Source organism: Colius striatus, chromosome W, assembly GCF_028858725.1.
Source record: "Colius striatus isolate bColStr4 chromosome W, bColStr4.1.hap1, whole genome shotgun sequence".
NCBI classification, from domain to species: domain Eukaryota; kingdom Metazoa; phylum Chordata; class Aves; order Coliiformes; family Coliidae; genus Colius; species Colius striatus.
In genome coordinates, this window is record NC_084789.1 from 21,971,662 (window position 1) to 21,980,823 (window position 9,162).

Here is a 9,162-nt window from a genome sequence, read left to right on the forward strand (position 1 = left end):
GACATACACTCCCCCCGCCTCCACTCCTTCACCCTAACGTAACGCAATGTGTTTACACATCCTGGCCCCAGCCCTCCACCTCACCCTGCTCCAGCCCCAGGGGCTCCGGTGCACCGGGGCCATAGCTGTACTGGCTCGACCCCGCAGCCCCCGGCGCGGGGCTCCTCCTCCTCCCACGCGTTGTGACCGGGGAGGGGGGGCGGCGGCTCCTCTCTGGGATCCATCTCGATGTCCATGCAACAGGAATCTCCGGGTTCTGTCCCGGCCAAATCCCGGCTGCCCGGGGTCTCCGAATTGAAGGTGTCCTGGCGGGACAGGCTGCGGGGGGCCGGGCGGGAGGACGGCGGCGGTGCTCCCCCTCGAGTGGTGGCTCCCCGGGCACTACGTAGGGACCTTGGTTAGGAGAAGCAACCACACCGTGCAAGGAGACAGACAGATTGGGGAGGGGGCATTAGTGTGGATGTGGTTAGCTGGGGGGGGTACATGCGGTCCTGCCCAGCCCGGCCTGCTCACTCGGGTCATGGCAGTGCCAGGTTTCAGCCCGTGATGGGAGGAGGGGGGGGGTCACCGGGAGTGGGAGGGGGCTGCGGTGAGGAGGGGGCTGGCTGGAAGAATTAGCGACAGATGACACAGGACACGTCCCTCCTCTGCCTCCTGCCCCGGGTGAGTGCTGTGAAGGTCACAGTGGGGCTCTGCACCTCCACCCTGAGCCCCACTGGGACCCTCCCTCAGCCCTTGCTGCTGTCACAGCCCTGTCCCCAGCTTCAGCAAGGTGGGGGAGTGGGGGGTTCTGACCCCCAGGGAAGCACAGAGAGGACCCACATTCCCAGGGGGGTTTGAAGGGGGCAGATTCATGGGGGGCTCAATCCCCAGGGAGAGTCCAGGCCAGGGAGGAGGCCCAGATCCCCAGAAATTGGGTGTTGGCACCAATCTCAGGCAGGGAGGAGACCCCCAGAGCTGATCCCAGAGTGGCTTCCCCCCCTCCCCGGGATGGGGAGCAGGATCCCAGGGATGATCCCTCTCTAGGGTGCTGCAGCTCTCCAGGGTGGCCTCAGACCTGGGGAGGTGCAGGTTCCCAGAGTGGCCCCAATCTTGGGGAGGGTAGGGGGGGTGCAGGTTTCCAGAGGGTAGATCCTAGGGATGGTCTCCCTTCTGGGGGGCCACAGTTCCCCTGGCTGTCCCCAATCTCAGGGGTGTCCTTGAGGGCAGTGGGTGGGAGGAGGGGGTGGTCTCAGGGCTCCCCCATCCCCAGAGGCTGAGGTTCTTGCACAGGGAAGTGTACCTGGAGGTTGGAGACAGGAGCAGGGCTGGCAGCCAGCATGGCTGTGGCCATGGTGTGGTTGAGCAGCAGGCTCGGAGGGTTGCTGCTGGTGGGGTAAGTCACCTTCCAGTAGGCCTCCAAGTACTCATCCAGGTGCTCACAGGCTTCCTCCAGCTGGTTCTCATCACGATATCAAACATCTCCTGGGGGAAGGAGGGAGAAGGGTGTGGGGCAGAGCAGGGCAGTAGGGCCTAGGGGAGAGGCTATGGGGCCAAGGTGAGGCCTGTGGGATGGAGAGGGGGGTTCTGGGGACAGAGAAGGGGCAATGGGATGAGGTGGGGTCAATGGGATGGTGTGAGGCACCTGGGACAGGGTCAGTGGGGCAGGGAAGGGTCGATGGGGTGGGTGTCAGTGGGGCTTCTGGGGACAGGGCAGGGTGAATGGGATGAGGTGGGGTCAATAGGATGGGATGTGGTCAATGGGATGGGCAGGGCCTGTGGCCTGAGCAGAGGTGATGAGAAAAGCTTCTGTCCAGCAGAGGTAGAGTCAAGTGCCTGGGGCAGGGTCATAGTGGGGTCAGGGCAGGGGTACACTCATGGGTGGGCACTGTGCCAGCTTGTCGGATGCCACCATCTGCGCATTGAGGTGCTTCACCTGGGACTTGCCCTGGGACTTCACCAGCCACTGCCGCACCTGGGGGTGGGATAGGGCAGCTTGGGGTGGCCATGGGGAGGGGGCACAGCAGGGAAGGGGCTGGGGCGAGCAGCCCTCACCCGCCCCAGGGGCCCTCACCCACCTTGGGGGAGGTGATTTTGATGTAGACGATGATGGGAGTCAGCGAGGTTTTGGCCAGCTGGGCTGGGTGATTGATGGTGTCGGTGTCCAGGGCCACCAGATGCAGTGTCTGGGCCAGCTCGAAGATGCGCTCGGTCTCACTCTGCACCTCAGCTGCAGTCATGGGGACACAGCAGGGTCAGGGGGGCACAGGAGGGGCCATAGGGGCCGTGGGGACAACTGTTGGGAGGTGTGACGTTGGGAATGGGAGAGGAGCAGGAGGAGTCTTGTACTGGGATTTGACCATTCCAGTGTCACCCCGGCCCCAGGGATGGTGGGGTCACTGCAGGAGGAAGGGGGCAGGGGGCTCCCAGCTCTGGCACCATCCAGGAAAGGAATTCTAGAATCATTTTGGTTGGAAAAGCCCTTTAAGCTCCTGGAGTCCATGGTGGAACAACTAGCTGCTCAACTTCAGCAATATGAAGAAACTGTGTCTTCTCCCCTACAGGCTGTTGATTCGGCTGTAGAGAAAATGTCACGGAAGACTGACCAATTCGTGTCTCGCTCTACACCTGCCAGTACTCCAGCTGTTAAGAATAAGCGTCCCCGTGCTCAAGAGCAGGAACATAAGTAGTATACACCCCAGGATGTTTCACGGTCCCATCCACAAGACTAAGGAGAGAATATGAGCAAGTGGGATAGACCACCTTCCCCATCTACTCCAAGATCACCCACTCCCAGAGCACAGGCACAGGAGTTGCGGAAAGGAAGGGTTAAAAGAAGTAACTCTCCTTGGAGGAATGCCGCTCCAGTTTCCAGTGAGCAACCCCCTAGACAAGATAGGAGGGTTGACTGCAATTTTGATTCTGTCGAGGAGACCTCTGGTGTTTCCAGGGAAAGAATAAATGATGACTATGATGACCAGTATTAGGGGGGCTCTGCCTCCAGCGAGGTGGAGGAAAGGGATAATCGGGTTTATTGGACTGTGTGGATTCGTTGGCCTGGCACATCATATCCACAAGAATACAAGGCTTTAGTGGACACCAGTGCACAATGTACTCTGATGCCATCAAATTTTAAAGGGACAGAATCCATTTGTATTTCTGGAGTGACAGGGGGATCTCAACAGCTGCCAATGCATTCTTCTCAATCCCTTTAGCAAAAGAGTGCAGGCCTCAGTTTGCTTTCACTTGGAGAGGGGTGCAGTATACTTGGAATCGACTGCCCCAGGGGTGGAAACCCAGCCCCACCATTTGCCATGGACTGATCCAGGCCACACTGGAGGAGGGTGAGGCCCCAGAACATCTGCAATACATTGATGATATTGTGGTGTGGGGTGACTCAGCAGTGGAAGTCCTTGATAAAGGAAAGAAAATAATTCAAATTCTTCTAAAGGCTGGCTTTGCGTTAAACGCAGTAAAGTCAAAGGACCTGCACAGGAGACCCAGTTTTTAGGAGTAAAATGGCAGGATGGACGTCGTCATATTCCAATAGAGGTGATAAACAAGATTGCAGCCATGTCTCCACCAACTAGCAAAAAGGAAACACAAGCTTTCCTAGGTGTTGTGGGTTTTTGGAGAACGCACATTCCAAATTACAGTATGATTGTGAGCCCTCTCTACCGTGTGACACGGAAGAAAAATTATTTTGAATGGGGTCCTGAACAGCAACAAAGTTTTGAACAAATTAAACAGGAGATTGTTCATGCAATGGCGCTTGGGCCAGTCCGGACAGGATCAGATGTTAAAAATGTGCTCTACACCGCAGCTGGGGAGAATGGCCCTACTTGGAGTCTTTGGCAGAGAGCACCTGGGGAGACTCGAGGCCGACCCCTCGGGTTCTGGAGTCAGGGATACAGAGGATCCGAGGCCCGATACACTCCAACCAAGAAGGAGACTGGCAGCATATGAAGGAGTTCAAGCTGCCTCAGAAGTGATTGGCACAGAAATGCAACTCTTCCTAGCACCCCGACTGCCAGTGCTGGGCTGGATGTTCAAGGGGAAGGCATTCCCTACGCATCATGCAACTGATGCTACATGGAGTAAGTGGATTGCACTGATCACACAACGAGCTCACATAGGGAAGCCTAGTCGCCCTGGGATTCTGGAGGTGATCACAAACTGGCCAGAGTGCGAAGATGCTGAAATATCACCAGAGAAGGTGACACGTGTTGACGAGGCCCTATCGTATGATGAACTGTCAGAAGATAAGCGGTATGCCCTGTTTACCAATGGGTCCTGTTGCCCTGTGGGAAGGCATCGGAGATGGAAGGCAGCTGTATGGAGTCCCCTACACAAAGTTTCAGAAGTTGTAGAAGGAGAGGGTGAATCCAGTCAGTTTGCAGAGGTAAAAGCCATCCAGTTGGCTTTAGACATTGCTGAACGGGAAAAATGGCCAAGGATCTACCTCTACACTGATTCGTGGATGGTGGCAAACGCTCTGTGGGGATGGCTACAGCAATGGAGACAGAACAACTGGCAACAATGGGGTAAACCTGTCTGGGCTGCCCCAGTATGGCAGGACATTGCTGCTCGAATGGAGAAACTAGTTGTGAAGGTGCGCCATGTAGATGCTCACGTACCCAAAAAGCGGGTCACGGAAGAACATCTGCATAACCAGCAAGTTGACAAGGCTGCTAAGATTTCTCAGATAGATCTGAATTGGCAACATAAGAGGGGGTTATTTTTAGCTCGATGAGCCCATGATACCTCAGGTCATCAAGGAAGAGATGCCACCTATAAATGTGATTACATCACACTGCCACAGACTCGCCAAGGCAAACGCCATGTGCTCACAATGGTGGAGGCAACCACAGGATGGTTGGAAACATATCCTGTGGCTCATGCCACTGCCCGGAGCACCATCCAGGGCCTTGAAAGGAAAGTCCTCTGTCGACATGGCACCCCAGAGAGAATCGAGTCAGACAATGGGACACACTTCAGAAACAACCTCATAGATGCCTGGGCCAAAGAGCATGGCATTGAATGGGTTTATCATATTCCCTATCATGCACCAGCCTCAGGAAAAGTTGAGCGACAGAATGGATTATTGAAAACCACACTGAAAGCAATGGGAGTTGGGACTTACAAGCATTGGGATACACACTTGGAAAAGGCCACCTGGTTAGTCAACTCCAGAGGATCTGTTAATCGAGCTGGCCCTGCCCAATCAGAACCCTTACATATTGTAGAAGGGGACAAAGTCCCTGTGGTACATGTAAAAGACATGTTAGGGAAGGCAGTCTGGGTGTGTCCTGCCTCAGGTAAAGGCAAACCCATCTGTGGGATTATTCTTGCTCAGGGACCTGGGTGTACTTGGTGGGTGATGTGCAAGGGTGGGAAGACCCAATGTGTGCCTCAAGGGAATTTGATTCTGGGTGAGAATAACCTGTGAATTAAATTGTATAATGATAGCTGTTGAATGTCATGATTCCTATAGTTGCTCTATGTTATGTATGTGTAGATGATTATGATGTGTAAACCTAGACGTGACGTGTAGATGGTCTAGAATAAGGGGTGGAATGTCCTGGTTTGAGCTAGGATAGAGTTAATTCCCGTGAGGAACCAGGAAAGGGCACAGCCTGAACAGCTGACCCAGGCTGGCCAGCAGGTATTCGATACCATCCTAACGTCATGCCCAGTGTATAGGTGGGGGCTGACCGGAAGAAGCTCTTCCAGGGGTCGCACGCTCTCAGTCGCCCGTCCAGAGCGGTTGCTTAGGTCGGATCCCGGGCGGTGAGCAACTGCATCACTCACCAGTTTTCTTTGTAATATCCCTTTGTCTTTGTTATAGTTCTTCTTCAATTTTCCCTAGTAAATTGTTCTTATTTCAACTTACGCAGGCTCTTTTACTTTTTTTTTCTTCTCCGATCCCCTCCGCATTCCGCCGGGAGGGGGAGGAGTCGCGGTTTTTTTTTTCCTTTTGCTCCGGCTGAGCAAAACCACGACGGGGGGTCCAAGAGGGTCCAAGCTACATACTCAATACATCTGTATCAGGAGCAGGGGAGGAAGGATGCAGCATGGAGGGGAGGAAACTCAAAGGAAAGAAGAAAAAGGAAAGAAAAGCACGACAGAGAGAAGATATAAGGGGAGGAGGGGAGAGAGACTGAGCCCAACGGGCTGGGGGGAACGCAGGGCAGCAAGCCCCCCCCGTGTTAGTCACATCCCCAACCCCACCATGAGCTGAGGGGCACAGGCAGAGCTAGCACCGTGGGCTGGAGGCTGGATGGGAAGGTGCTTTGCTGATACAGATGGAGGCTTGGGAAGGGGCGAGGGTGGGAGTCAGTGCCCAGGTACGCAGGGGGATATCAGGGGGTGACCTTACCCAGGCTGGAGCACGTGCTGGAGTGCTCAATGATGGTGTGCTTGCTGGGGTTGTTGAGGACAGAGCGCTTGGCCAGGGAGATGTCGGCTGTCACCCGTGTGATGGAGATCCTGGAGATGGAGATGCCACAAAAGGGTGGGGGGAGACATAGCGGGTGCATCTCCTGCTCCCCACACCCCCTCAAAGGGGTAAGTGGGACCCTCCTTCCACCCTCTTCCTCCCACCACATGCACAGGGCTGCCTGGAGCTGGAGCCACAGGACACCTGCTCCTCAGGGAAGAGACTCCTCCCCAATGGCAAGAACCATGGGGCAGGGCTGAGGGTCCCTCCATGAGGTTAGGGGTCCCCCCATGGTGTTAGGTGTCTCCCAATGAGATTAGGGTTCCTCCACAGGTTTACAGCTTCCCCTGTGTGTTTAGGGGTTCTCCATGGGATTAGGGGTCCTCCATGGTTTTAAAGGTCCCTCCATGGGATTAGGGGTCATCCCCCAATGAGTTTAGGCGTCCTCCACAGGATTATGGAATCCCCTTAGGTTTAGGGATCCTTCTGTAGAGTTAGGGGTTCCTCAGGGGGTTAGGGGTTCTCCACAGGGTCAGGGAATCCCCTGGGATTAGGATTCCTCCCATGGCTTTAGGGGCCTCTCAATGGGGGGAAAGACCCTCCATGGTGTTAGTGGTCCCCTAGCCCCACAGCCACCTCTCTCACCTGCCATCAAAGTGATACTTAAAGAAATCAGAGGGCTTTCTGCATCATGTCCGTGACCTGGGGAGGGAGGGAGGAAGGCAGAGAGGGAGACCATGGGGCCAAGGTGTCCCCTCACCCCATATGCAACCCCCCAGTGCCCCCCCTCACTCTTCTCACCTCTTAGTCCTTGAGTGAGGGTCCCACCAAGATGATGGGCCGCATGGAGGGGTCCACGTCATACGGGGGCATGTGCTCAGCCTGTGGGGCAGAGCTGGGGGTCAGCGGGGCTGGGGAGCGGGGGCAGGAGATGGAGGGGGGGAAGCTCAGCTTTGTTCCTTTACAAGGGCAGCTATGGGGATCTAAGGGGAAGGGCTTCAAGATTGGGGGTGGGAGGGTTACCCCTTCCCCTATCCACGGGCCTTCCTGAGGGGTCCTGCCGCATACTCACTGATTTCTGCTTTGCTACGTCCTGAGAGGCTGCAGGGGGCCAGGGGGGTGAGAGGAGACAAACAAGGCATGCATGTTACCCAGGGCCATGGCGGGGGGCACTGAGCTGTGCTGGAGGGACATGGGAGGGGCACAGGAGGGGTCACCCCCGGGGGTCTGCCCCAGAGGATGTTTGTGTGGCCCACGGGGGTATTCACATGAGCATTGCCCTGCGCTGGGTTAGGGTTGGAGTGCAAGTAGGGGCTCGGAGAGGGGTAGTGGGGGGCTGGCATACACACTTTCCTCCCCTCCCCAGGACTGCTCGCCCCCACAAGTCCTTGCAGGCCACCCTCTGCCATGGGCCGTGGTTTCACCTGAATCCCCACAGTTTCTGCCCAGTTTAGGGAGGAGGAATGATCCATTCCCAGTTGCAGGGGAGGCAAAACACCAGCTGTTTGGGCACACACCATGCACGGGAGGAGGGGACACGGGCTCATCCATCCCATAAATCATGGGGGGAGGGTCAGTTATGGACTGATCCATCCCAAGGACCACTGGGGAGTAGGCAGTCACAGACTGATCCATCCCATGGCCCATGTAGGAGGAGACAGCCACAGATTGCCCCCTCCCCCAATCACATGGGGGCCACCCCCACCACCCGGTCCCCTGCAGCCCCTCACACCCGTGCTGGGGCAGGCAGAGTGCTCGGGCAGAGCATGGCCCCCCACAGCTCCCGTGGGGTGCCCCTGCTGGCCCTCCCAGGTAGTGTTAGGGCAGGCAGGGTGCAGCAGGCGAGCACAGGGAGGGTGAGGGGTGAGGGGGGGTAGCAAGTCCTGTTACCTTCCTAAAGAAGGGGATGCGCTTGTTGTGGGCAGGGGGTGTGGTGACACTGCTCATGCTACTCTTAGGTGGGTCTCTATGGCCTCCTCCTCTTCTAACTCATCAGGGTCAAAGGCAAAGCTAGGCATGTCCAGGGCACCTGGGGGACGGAGGGGCAGCTGGAGCCAGGAGAAGGGGAGGGAGAAAAGAGTGGTGATGGCCATGGAAGAAGGTGGAAAATGGAGATGGGGAGGGCTGGGGAGAGTGGGAGGGTGGTGGGGAGAAGCAGGAGAGAGGGGGTCCCCGAGGGATGGGAGAGAGGTGCACCCACCTACCTGCACCTAGAGTGGAGGGGCCAAAGCTGTGGACAAGGAGAGGGTGGTTACCCAGCATGGGGGAAGGGAAAGACTCCCCCAAGGCTGGACCTGCCCCGCTCAGGCCAGGCTGGCTGGGGGGGTGGGCCGGCGGGTCCCTGTCACCACATTGCCCAGGCTGGAGCTGGAGTTGTCCCCCGATTTGCTGTATGGGAGAAGCACAGATAAGGGGACAGGGGTATTAGCTGGGGGGCCAAGGCTCATCCCACCTCAAGCTCAGGCAGTTCTGCCTCATCTTCTGCACCTGCAGCAGCCTCATGTTCTCCAGCTTGACAAGGCTGGGGATGAAGCCCACCTCGCAGCCCTCCTTCACCAGCCACCCGATCCACCAGTCATTGTTGTACTTCTGCTCCAGGGAAGGGAAAACAACACCTGAAACCCCTAAGCATGGGCCCAACTCCAGCCCCATGCCCTCCCCCAGCAGCCCCCCAGCCCCACACCCACCTCCTTGATGTGCAGGAAGTCTTTGGGTTCACACACCCACCTCCTTGATGTGCAGGA